The 12,936-nt window shown below is 45.1% G+C and overlaps 1 protein-coding gene across 29 annotated transcripts in view; it reads left to right on the top strand.

The window, feature by feature from the left end:
• Nucleotides 1-12,936, top strand: part of FNBP1 (formin binding protein 1) — a 118,403-nt gene that overhangs the window by 11,520 nt on the left and 93,947 nt on the right. The window lies entirely within an intron of this gene.

The following is a 12,936-nucleotide window of genomic DNA, read 5'->3' as shown; positions in this document are numbered from 1 at the left end:
AGAGTTGGAAGGGACCACAAGCATCATCTAGTCCAACCCCCTCAATGTGGGACTCTCTCGCCTGTGTCGAGTCATCTGGTTGCCCTTCTTCAACAGAGTGCCAGCTGGGGATGATAGGAATTGTGTTTATTTAGTTATTTTAAATATTTATATGCTGCTTTTTGTCATCTGGGTCTCCAAATACAAACATAAACTAAAACCATCAAAGTAGCAATCATTGGTGCAAATTGGTGCCTCCAGGAATCAAAACTGTTTTAAACCCGAAGGCTGAAACTTGGCAGGGACAGTGCCTGTCTGACTTCTAGTGGGAGGGAGTTCCATAGTGTTGTGGCCACTTCACTGAAGGGGTGACTCCTTGTGCTTCTGGTTCATGTGGGGAGGGGGCTTGCTAATAATTAGGGATGGAAGAATTGTCAAATTTGGTTTTGTTCATTTTCCTAGTCTTAAATTCAGTTATTCACACTTTGCAGCAATTTATTTATTTGTTTTAAATCATCATGAAAATTCAACTGTATTTTGGCGCAGATTTGGACTAATGTGCCCATTTTTTAGCCAACTTCCGTAATATAGTTCATTTTAAACTGTTATTTTCACTAATAACTTCATTTTTATGCACAGTTTTCTCCAATATATGCATTTCTGTAAACATTGGTTACAAAATTTGTATAAATGCAAATTTCAAAAGATGTCTTTGCTTCAGTGATCATAAAGTTCTGGAAAGTGCAAATTTGGAAATGTACGCCTGTATAGGGAAGGCATCTGCCTGATGTCAAGAGGCAGGGAGTTCCGAAGTGTAGGTGCTACCACACTAGAAGATTGATTGATAAATGTGGAATGAATATTATTAATATGGCTTCTATAACCGTGCCAGTTCTGCATATTTTAGTGTTCGCCTGATATACTGTACTCATTTTATGTATGCAATTTCCGCATTATGTACATTTTTGCAAGCAGATGTCCTTTATGGCACGCATGGCCTAGGGTGAGTCCTGAGGGCCACATACAGACCTGAGGTTCCAACTCGCGGTGTAGAAAATACTGAGCTGGATGGACCAATGGTCTGACCTCATAAATTCTTCCCAAAGTTTAATTTTACCACCTCAGTGGCCTTAGAAGCTTCTGGAAATTGTAATCCTGTATTTGTATTATGATTATTTTATTCTGCTTCTGAACCGGGTACCGATTTCAGCTATTGTTACTGGCTCATTTTAAGTGTGGTTATTCTCTGGCCCGGTAACTTTCCTGAGTCAAAAACCTCTTGCAGGCCTCTCAAGTCTTGACATATTCAAATCTCCAGAAACATCCTCCACCCTTAGCTCGCTGTGGGGAACTGAGGGAGGCAGGAAGTGGTGGCTACCAGAACCCTCTTTTCATGTTTTTTTTGTATGCAAGGGTGTTTTCAAGAAAGGAAGCTATTTCTGTTGTTGCCACTGCTGTCTTTGTCCCTCATCTCATCCCTCCAATTTCTGATGCTCAGGTATAAGAGATGATGCACTTGAAGTCAAAACACTGCAACCCACAGAACAACAACAAAAATAGCTGAGGAACAGAAAACAACCCTAAGAATTCCTCCCAAAAGGGGAAATTCTTTGTCAAGCATCTTCTTTTTTTTGAGGGGGGAAGGGCAGAGGAGGTAGTCTACTAGCAAAGAGAGGTATGTAGGTGTTGCATGGCAGCCGGGCAGAGTGGCAGGATGTTTGTCAGAGTAGCATGTGCCATTCTGAGGGAGTTTTCCCTCCACATGGTTGAATGTCTCTCTGCTCTGCACAAGGCCAGAACTAGGAGAGCCAGACCCCCTCTCCTCAAATTTATGTGTTCTTTTTGTTCAGTTTGCTCAGTTGAGTGTTATCCAGACTTTTCTCTCTGGACTGCGTTGCTTGAGTGACTTCTCTGACATGCGTATGCCTGGCAACTCCCTGCTTGCTTCTTACCTCTGGCCGTGCCCACCAGTGGCATATGCCAAGGGCAGACTTTGTTAATATGACACCCTGAGCAAGGACAAAATTTGGCGCCCCCCTAAATATTTCTTAATTTCAGGCCCTTCACCCTCTCACCTTCCATTCTGCGCATGCGCAGCAACTCAATCATCCATCTGATTGAGGCCTAACTTTGAGTATGTGTCTAGTTAAAAATAGGCATTATTATTATTATTATTATTATTATTATTATTATTATTATTATAATATTACATGCTCCCTTGGTTCAGCACCCTGTGCAGGGGAACCACCTACAATACCCTTACTCCAGCACTGCATTCGTTCCCTCAATTCAGAATGTTGTTCATGAGGGGAAAGTCTCCCAAACCTTGTGCAATTTATTAATTAGGTTACCCTCAGGTAAATGGGCGGCAGGTTTTATATATAATATCTAAGTCACTTCTTAAAGAGATTTTTGAGATGTTAAGTGGTCTATATATATGCTTTAGAATTTCACACACACACACAATAACCGTAAAGTTGGAAAGGAGGTGAAAGTTTGAGAATCCCTGACAGGAGAGAGAGCGCATGCACGAGACACACACACACACACACACACACACACACCAGTTCTCCCCCCCCCCAGCTGTTTTATGTGTATTATTTCATTGAAAATTGCTTTGCGATGTCTCATGGGAAGTGATTCATGAATGTAATCAGTAACAATAATATTTAGACCTCTGCCGGGTTTGTTCAGAGATTTGGTAAACGGAAGGATGGACTGACCAGCTTGGTTTATGTCTCCTGCTGGAAAGACTGGCTCCGCAGTATTAAGGTGCAGGGGAGGGGGTCAAGGAGCAGTTATCTTGGAAGAGGGGGCTTTTCTCTGGGCTCAATTACCATCTTGGGTTAACAGCTCTTGGCTGAGCCTTTGGGCCACCAGCTTCTCTAGCCAGTAATAATCCCTAGGAAATTCCCTGTGGATTAGTCTTGATGTGTTTAAATTACAGTTCTCACATTGATAGGAGCTCAGTTGTTGTTTGGTGTGTGTGTGTGTGTTGAAGTAGGCTTATTCAGTGTCTGGTTTTTGTCTTGCAAACTTCTTGCAAACGTGCTTCTTGCATGTAGAAGACTGGTTTTCAAAAGGGAGGGTGCAGTGGACTACAATGTTGATTCCTCTCATTACCATTTTCTGCATGCAGGGATTTGAATAGTGTGGAGGATCATTTGAAGATGGGATTCCCACAAACTGTAGTGGGTACAGTCTTGGAAGGATTCTAGCATAAAAGTCACCTCTTAACCCATTTCTAAATATTGTTGATAGAGTGGAATGCATTTTCCTTTTGAATCAGGGCCTCTTAGATTTGGTGGGGTTTGATGAAAGGCGTGTAGGGCCTATTTAGACTATTAGTAGCTGCTTGCAACAATGGCTATGTTCTTCTTCCACTGTCCGAGGCAGTATGGTCTCTGAACACCAGTTCCTGAGAATCGTAAGTGGGGAGAGTGTTGCTATTGAACTCATATCCTGCTTGCTCTGACCTGCAGGGATCTTCTTAGCCATGCTAACTAAGAATGGAGCTTCCATCCTCAAATGCAGTCTATTTCTGAATACTGAGCAACAACTATTGCATTCATGTCCTACTTGAGAGTTTCCCATTGGGACATCTCATTGGCCACTGTGAGAACAGGATGCTGGACTAGATGGGCTCCCTTTGGCCTCATTCAGCAACCAGACTCTTCTCATGTTCTTTATTGCCCTGATTTGAAGGGTCTTGCAAGAATGGTCTGCGTAAGCTGTGTTTTTGTTTTAGTTGGACATGTTTTCTTTTGCCTCAAGTGCAGTAGGAGAAAATGGTTTCTCTCTTTTTTTTTTTAAGAAATATTTATTAAGATTTCACAAAGACAAACATACAAAAACACATAATAACAAAAGAGAAAAAATAAAAATAAAAAGATAAATAAAACATACAAAACCAACAAGAAAAATTAAAAACAATTGTTTTTCATAACATAAAACTCGTTTGCTTGTTTCTTTGACTTCCTCACACCTCCCCTTCTTGTATTCCCATTTAAATAATCAAATCAGCAAATCCTTACCCTCTTTCATTTATCTTATCTCTATAACTTAACATTTTATAACTCAGTATTTTCACACATTATCAATTCATTTTTGCATATTCTTATTAACTTTGTTACCAATACCACTTATTTCCAATCCAACACCATTTTAGTTATTTTTTTAACCTAATTAACCCTTCTTCCATATTCTTAAAGCATTACAGCTGGAAACCACTCAATTTCTATCCAACATCATTCTAACATTCATTAATTTTGCAATATTACTGTAAATAGTCTTTAAACTTCTTCCAGTCTTCTTCCACCGCCTCTTCTCCCTGGTCCCGGATTCTGCCAGTCATTTCTGCCAGTCCCATATAGTCCAAGAAAATGGTTTCTCTCCCCAGAACTGCGTTGGCACTGTACATCTCCAGTTCTTCTTTGAAAACTATAGCCTACAATCCATTTAGTTTGCCTACATTGCAGGGGTGGCTGGTGACCCTCAGGACTGACTGATTATATATATCAGTTAATAATATGAATGAATCAGACTGAAGGCCTATTAATCCGGTGATGAACCAGATGCCTCCTTGGAAAACCACAAGAAAGTGGATATGTAAGCAAGTAGAGGGTGCCCCCCCCAATTCGTTCCACATACCAACCCCCTTCCCTGTCTCAATTTTCCTCCCCACAGAATTTATCTCCTCCTCACTTTGTCTGGGCCCTGCATCTCTGTCCTTCAGAACCCATTTCCTCTCCATGCCTTGCCAGGGCTGCCAGATGGCCCAGCAGCTCATCACACTATGTAGTTTGCAGCTCCACCTGTCTGTGGGTGAGCGAACTGCAGCATGACAACATCCTTATGATTTTATATATTAGAGAGTGATACCAGGTGCCAAAGAGCATGTCAAAGAGGTGCATCTTCAGCCTGCAATGGAAACTGCATAATGAAGGTGCCAGATGTACCTCTGTGGGGAGGGAATTCCACATCTTAGTGGCTGCCCCAGAGAATGCCCTCTCCTGGGCCACCCTGTCCCCCGAGCTTCAGAGGATGGTGGAGTGGTCAAAAGGGCCCCCTCTGATGATCTCGACAGAATGATGATGATGATGATGATTGTAATAGCACAGTCTTACGAAAAAATGCCTTGAACTTCCATCTGTTTAGGAAATGGGTGAGCAAAATGATGTGAGACACACTCCCCCTCCCCCAGTTCTGAAATATTTTCCTTTTATCTGGAAAAACCAAGCCCTGGAGAAACTGATCTGTTGGGGGCAGGGTATGCTCATTCCCATTCAAGCAAAGAGAGTATTAATGTCCCTTAAGGGCATGTTTGTTGCTCCTTAGATCTCTTAGCTGGGGTGGTTTTATTTGGGGGTGGGGTTGCTTCTTTTAATGCCTTTGGTTTACCAAAGTGTGGAGACGATGGCCCTGTGCTGCACCCCACCCTAAGCTTCTCTGAGGTACTGGGGCAACATTAAAATGGTTTGTGCCTTAATGGGCAAGCTGTAATTAACTCCGAGGTTTCACTTGGGTAAAGATGGTGGTGGTGCAGGGCTAGTGTTTAAAAAATAAATCAACCCACAAATGAAAGAGGGGGGAGAGGGAGGGAAGAAAGCCTGGGGGGTAGGAACAGTTTGTAGGTCATGCTGCATTTTCATCTTTAGAAAAATGAGGGTTAGTGAGAGAAAGGAGAACAAATCCACATAATAGCACTTACATCGATACACCATGGATGTTCTCATTGTTCTGTTTCCCCATTTTCTGTAGCTGATCCCACAATAACTACTACGCACACAGTTTCTATGTACAAATAAAACAAGTATGAGCTGAGACCAAATCATGCATTTTAATGTGATGTTTTGTTTGATCCAAGTTTCTGGTCCTTATGACTGCTTAAAAAAGAGTATAAATATGTAGGACGCATCTGTTGAGGCCAAGTGGGGTGATTCATCACGAGATGTTCCTCTCCTCATGCAAATGGCACAGTCCAGTGTGTAAAATTTCTTCAGGTTGCAGGAGTCATTTCCTCTACTCTTCTACACAGTGTTGGGATAAAATTAAATGCACAGTTTTCATTTTCTCTTTGCACACGCTGAACTGCACAACAACCCTGTTCTACCTTTCCCTGCACAAGTACAGACTGTAAAAATATTTCTTCTCTGCTTTGTGAACCACTAGTGCACTTCAGGATCAGGTTATTTAAGGATTTGCTCTGCAAAAGAATAATCTGACAAAGAATGCTTTTGTTCATCTAAATCCTCTGGAGAAGAAAATCTCAGGAAGACTGTGAAAATACAAACTACAAAGCACCATTTAGTTACTTTTTGTTGGAAAGCAAGACAGGTGTGTACATTGATATGATCCTCATGCAGATCTTCAGGATTTTTAAAAGCATTTTTCATAAAGCCAACGGTCTGTTTACTTTAGGAGTGTTAACTGGAGAAAGTTCAAGGAGGCAAGATGATAATGACACTCCTTCTAGCATCCTTTTTTGTTGTCCGTTAATTATGATTTGTGCTCCTGGTGTCAGGGCGTTAATATGCGATGCTGTTAGCACCCACAAAAGCTTCAGGATGAGCATAAGAAGAGCGCTGCTGGATCAGATCAGCATCCTGTTGTCACAGTGATCAGCCTGATGCCCCCAATGAGAAGCCCCAAAACAGGACCACTCTCCCCTCCTGCGGTTTCCAGAGACTGGCTCCGACCATGCAGGCCTCTTTTAAAGCCATCAAGGTTGGTGGGCATCACTGCTTTCTGTGGGAGCGAATTTCACTATTTCACTATTCTCTGCATGGAGAAGTCCTTCCCTTTGTCTGGTCTGAATGTTCCAGCGTTCAGCTTCCCTGGCTGTGCACGAGTCCCAGAGTTATGAGAGAGGGAGGAAAACTTTTCTCCGCTCCATGCATAATTTTATAAACGTCTTATCTGTCATGTTGCCACTTACTCACCTTTTCTCTAAACTGAACAGTGCCAAATGTGCCAGCCTTTCCTCTCAGGGCAGTTCCCCCATCCCCTTGATCATTTTTAGCTTCCTTGAGGGAGGGAAACAGCCTGAAGGTTGGGAAAAAGCTTTGGAAGGAATCAGTCCAGAGGGTTAGGCATCTCTTGTCTTGCTGCTGATGGATTCTCCACTGCATTCAGGTTAAAGGTAAAGGGACCCCTGGCCATTAGGTCCAGTCGTGGTCGACTCTGGGGTTGCAGCGCTTATCTCGCTTTATTGGCCAAGGGAGCCGGTGTACAGCTTCCGGGTCATGTGGCCAGCATGACTAAGCCGCTTCTGGCGAACCAGAGCAGCGCACGAAAACGCCGTTTATCTTTCTCGCCGGAGCAGTACCTATTTATCTACTTGCACTTTGACGTGCTTTCGAACTGCTAGGTTGGCAGGAGCAGGGACCAAGCAACGGGAGCTCACCCCGTCACGGGGATTCAAACCGCGACCTTCTGACCGGCAAGTCCTAGGCTCTGTGATTTAACCTATAGCGCCACCCGCGTTCCTGCATTCAGGTTAAACATCAGCAAAATGTGGAGTGGAGAAGTCATGTCAGCTTAGCACCTGCACTTGTGGTTTCCTGCAAAGATCTGATCTCTTCCCCCTCTGATATTTCCTGTCCACCCTCAGATTTTGTGTGCATTTGTCCTGTTCCGTTCTTGCAGGGGAGCCTGCAGGGCTAGTGTCGCAGTCATCAGGCAGTGAGCAACTTCCTCCAACCAAGGTTGGCTGTGGCCTTTTGAGGCTCCTCTTCCTCCCCCCTGCTTTTCCTAGGCTCCACTCCCTTTTATAGAACCAGGGTCCTTAAAGGGCCAACCCACCCCGTCTTGCTTGCAGTCAGGTGCATGTTAGGTGTTCCTTGGCCGCCTCCTGGGAGCGTTTCCTGCAGAGTTGGACTGGTGAGGGTAGGTTAGGAGGACCCCAGTTCCTCAGGCCCAGGGATAAGATAATAGAATCGTAGAACTGTAGGGTTGAAAGTGACCCCAAGGGTCATCTAGTCCAATGCAGGAGTCTCAAATAGATCATACATGACAGATGGCCATCCAACGTCTACAGTGGTACCTCTAGTTAGGAACTTATTTCGTTCCGGAGGTCCGTTCTTAACCTGAAACTGTTCTTAACTAGAGGTGTGCTTTCGCTAATGGGGCCTCTTGCTGCTGCTGCTGCGCCACCGGCACACGATTTCCGTTCTCATCCTGGGGCAAAGTTCTCAACTCGAGGTAACTCTTCTAGGTTAGCAGAGTTTGTAATCTGAAGCGTTAGTAACCTGAGGTGTTTGTAACTCAAGCTACCACTGTACTTTAAAATCTCCAAGGAAGGAGAGTCCACCACATCCGGAGGGAGTCTGTTCCACCGCCAAACTGCACTTACTAATGTGCATGAGGATCCTGACTGTACAGTCCATACCTCGGGTTACAGACGCTTCAGGTTGCGTTTTGTATACGACCCGCCGAAACCCGGAAGCACTGGAACGGGTTACTTCCGGGTTTCTGTGGTCGTGCATGCACAGAAGCGCTGAATTGCAACCTGCGCGTGTGCAGGCGCACCGCTGCAGGTTGCGGGTGCTGTGGGTTGCAAACGTGCATCCCGTATGGATTATGTTCGCAACCCGAGTGTCCACTGTAGTTGTATGGACCTTGATACTGTGGGATCTGGTCCATCTGCCCTTGGTCCCTCATGTCCCCATATTGGCTCTGCATCTTTTGATTCTGTGTCTCCATTGCTGCTGGACGCTGGAGGCCATTCAGACACTAGTGGAGGAAGGGAGGGGGAGCAAACTGCCCCCGGCAGCTTGATCCCGGTGGGGTGCCATTGCGGCTGACCCCCTGCCCACACTGGGCGCCACACCACCAGGATGTGTGCTAGCCCCACCCCCACCCCCACCCCCCGGTGCAGGAGCATGAAGCTCCACCACTGCATTCAGACCTTCTTGAACTTCTCTGCTCCACTTGGTCAATAGAAGGACTTATTAACTGAGAACTTGGATCTGAGTTTGCACATTTCCTCCTCCTTCCTCATCAGTTTTCTTTTTGTGCTGCATCTTTTTCTTTTTTTTAAGAGCATAATTCTGACTGCAGTCTCTGACTCTGCATCTCTTAGTTCGCTGCTGGACTCTGGGCTCATGACGACATTAGGGAATGGCTTTTTATACGGGGATGTTGTGTTTTTTAAGTCTTGCTTCATCATTTATATTGTACATTGTCCTGTTGCAAACATGGTTGGAAAGAAAAGAGTTTGTCTTTCCATAGAGGCCCATGCTAGAGGCTTCATTAGTACCTCATTTACACTCCAATTTTTATAAATGAAAACAAAAACAACAGGTTGTACCCAATTCAGTCCTACACAGAGTAGGCCCACTGAAATTAATGGATTGAATTGAGCAATATTCATTGTTTTCAGTGCGTCTGCTCTGAAAGGTTGTACTGGCTGCAGCCCAAAGTAATTAAGCACACACTTAGGCAGATGGATAAGCATTTTTGCATACCTTTTATTATCCACAAGCTTTCAACACATCCCAAAATTAACCCTTTCTTTTCCTGTGATCAAAAGCCAAGTATTGCTGGGGAATTTCCAAATGGAATTGTTGGCATATTTCCTCCCCAGTCGATATAAATATAACTCCTATACAGTATGTTGTACAGTATATGGTTTGTCAGGGTCCCCTTCGTATTCCCACCCCACCCCCGTTTTTTTACACTGCTGCATGCTGAAGCATACCATATGGCTGTCCTGGATCAACCATCCAAGTTTGACCTTAATCTGCAGTTAATATTTGTTTTTCGACAGATTTAACACAAATCTGGTTTTGACTTGCCGCATACAATAGAAATTTCTTTTTACTGTGCAGGCAGGGCTAGGCTTGGATTAGTACATATTTTTCTGTGTGTCTCCTTTTTGCTGTGCCTATAAAAGGTTTTTTAGCTTCAGTTGTGTTAGATAGGGCTCTGGTTTTCAAACTAGGAACACAGGAAGCTGTCTTATATCCCATGAGACCATTGGCTTGTCTAGCTCAATATTTTCTACATTGTATGGAAAGCAGGTGCCACCTTTCCTTTCAAATAAAGTAAGGTTCTAGTCCTCGTTATTCCATATAAAGAGCTCAATTAAACAGGAACACAGTGAGCTGCCTTAGCCTGAGTCAGCCCACTCGTCCATCCAGCTCAGTATTGTCTGCACTGACTGGCAGTGGCTCTCTGGGGTTTGGGGCAGGGTGTTTTGCTCTGACCTACCTGGAGATGCAATTGGGGCATAAACCAGGGGCCTATAAAGCCCCTTTATATAAAGTAAGATTCTAGTCTTCATGGTTTTAAGTGATGGGATGTTATAAATAAGAAGCTGGCTTGAGTCAAACCCTTGGTCCATGTAGCTCAGTATTGTCTACACCGACTGCCAGTAGCTCTCTGAGGGTTTCTGGAAGGGAGTCTCCCCCACAGTGTTCAAAACTTGCCAGGCACCAGGTGCGTTTCGAACCTGGCTGTCGGCCACTTGCGACCAAGTGAAGATGCCAGGGCACCACCATCTGGAGGTGCATACCTGGGGATCATTGGGTCCTGACTGTTTCCACACACAAACCCCATCCTGTAGAATTCCATCTGTGACATTTTATCTGCACAATCAGAATGGATTTCAGGAAAACAAAAAGTTGTTTTTGAAAAATACAACTTTTGAGACTTCTGTTCCCAATTTGGCACCTAGGCATTCCGTTTTGGCGACTGGTTTAAGGAGCCATTTGGCGCCTAGCTTATATATCTGAGTTTCTAGCACTGCTGTCCCAGCCCTGCCTAAAGATACCATTGGGGATTGAATCTGCAGAGCAGATACTCTACCACCAAGCCACAGCCCTTCCGTGTTCTGCCCCCCCTCCCCGCCCCTGGTGGCACTGAATTCCCTTTCATTGTCATCCCTGGCATGCCAATTTTTGAGTACAGTGGTACCTCAGGTTAAGAACTTAATTCGTTCTGAAGGTCCGTTCTTAACCTGAAACTGTTCTTAACCTGAAGCACCACTTTAGCTAATGGGGCCTTCTGCTGCCGCCGCACCACCGCTGCGCGATTTCTGTTCTCATCCTGAAGCAAAGTTCTTAACCCGAGGTACTATTTCTGGGTTAGCGGAGTCTGTAACCTGAAGCGTCTGTAACCCGAGGTACCACTGTACTCTGGTTCTTCACAACTGGGAGAGTTACTCCAGAGAGAGAGAGAATGTGAGTGTTGTGTCTCCACCTGGCTCCATTCCACAGCGACATAATATTATTGCCCAGGATTAGGAAACCCTTTTTGTCCTGAGGGCCGTATCCCCTTACATGCAACCTTCCAAGGGCCACAGTAGTAATAGACACATCATTGGAATGGGCAGGCTTATTTGGGGGCAAAATATCTTTTGGGGGGGGGTGCTATAGGAAGACAATGCAAGTGAGATCAGGGGTTGGGGCGATTTTTATGACTTGAGGACCATGTTCCGTTCTAAGTAACTTCTTGGAGCCCATCTCAGTGGTGGGCAGGGAGGCAAAAATGGGCCAAGCTACATATGCCAATTTTACTCCTGCACAGTAGGCTAGTTTCTGCAGATAATTGCATGCCCAGGAAGCAGGAGGCATTAATGTCCAGGAACTATGTCCAGGAAGCAGGAGGCATTAATTATCAGGGTTCAATGACACATCCTCGCCAGGCAGAAACACTCACAGAAGATGTGTGAGTTATGGATTTTTACCCTGCCAATATGCATTAGCACTCTGGGCTTAAGTGTTTCTGAGGCATTTAGTTACAAATCTGAACTGATTCTCAGAACTGCTTTTGCTTGCTTCAGTGGTTTATAAAAGACACCAGATGGGTCATTGCTCAGTGGTAGGACATCTGCCTTGCATGCCCAAGGTCTTGGGTTCGATCCTTGACATCTCCAGTTAGAGCTGAGAAAGATCTGTGCTTGAAAACGCGAGAGAGAGAGAGCTGCTGCCAGTCAGAGTGGACAACCTGGGCTAGGTTGCCTGATTTGGTATAAGGCAGATTCCTGTGTTCCAGGTCAACGTGATGTGGTGTGCAAAGGCCTTGTAATTGCCACCTGCTACTTGTAACACGGGACACGGGTGGCGCTGTGGTCTAAACCACAGAGCCTAGGGTTTGCTGATCAGAAGGTTGGCGGTTCAAATCCCCGCAATGGGGTGAGCTCCCGTTGTTCGGTCCCTGCTCCTGCCAACCTAGCAGTTCGAAAGCACGTCCAAGTGCAAGTAGATAAATAGGTACCGCTCCAGCGGGAAGGTAAACGGTGTTTCCATGCTCTGTTCTGGTTCACCAGAAGCGGCTTAAGTCATGCTGGCCACATGACCCAGAAGCTGTACGCCAGCTCCTTCAGCCAATAAAGCAAGATGAGCGCCGGAGCCCCAAAGTCGTTCACAACTGGAACTTAACGGTCAGGAACACAACTGGAACTTAACGGTCCCTTTACCTTACTTGTAAGAACACCAGAAGAGCCTGGCGTTTGGGTTAACTCAAAGGGGGTCCATCAAAGTCCAGCATCCTGTTTTCACACTGGCCAACCAGATGCCCCAGTGGGAAGCCTGCAAGCAAGACCTGAGTGCAACAGCAACTTGACACTCCACTTTGTGATTCCTAGCAATTGCTACTCACAGGAATACACTCGTGCCAGGATATTTCCCACCCACCCAGAGCAACTTCTCCATTTCATATGCAGTATGTCAACTAGGTTTCTAGGGTGGCAGCTGGAAGGCCTGTCCTGGCATCTAGGAAGCCTTCTGCAGAGGGAAGAGCGGTCAGTTTGCAGAGCCTTTGAACCAGCGCTGTGCATTGTGAAGGGAGGCAAAACATCCTTGATTTTATACATGGACAATGAAAACTGCACACAATATGTAGTTTGGTTACATTTTCTATAGCTGCAATAGGAAGCTATGAGGAAACATCTCGGCAGGGAGCTGGGGGCGGAAAATAACTTTACAAGGCAAAAAAAAGTGTGGTTGCTCTTTT

Source organism: Podarcis filfolensis (genome assembly GCF_964270895.1).
Source record: "Podarcis filfolensis genome assembly, chromosome: Z".
NCBI lineage: Eukaryota > Metazoa > Chordata > Lepidosauria > Squamata > Lacertidae > Podarcis > Podarcis filfolensis.
The sequence above is the reverse complement of the archived record's forward strand: the minus strand, read 5'-3'. Positions and strand labels throughout refer to the sequence as shown.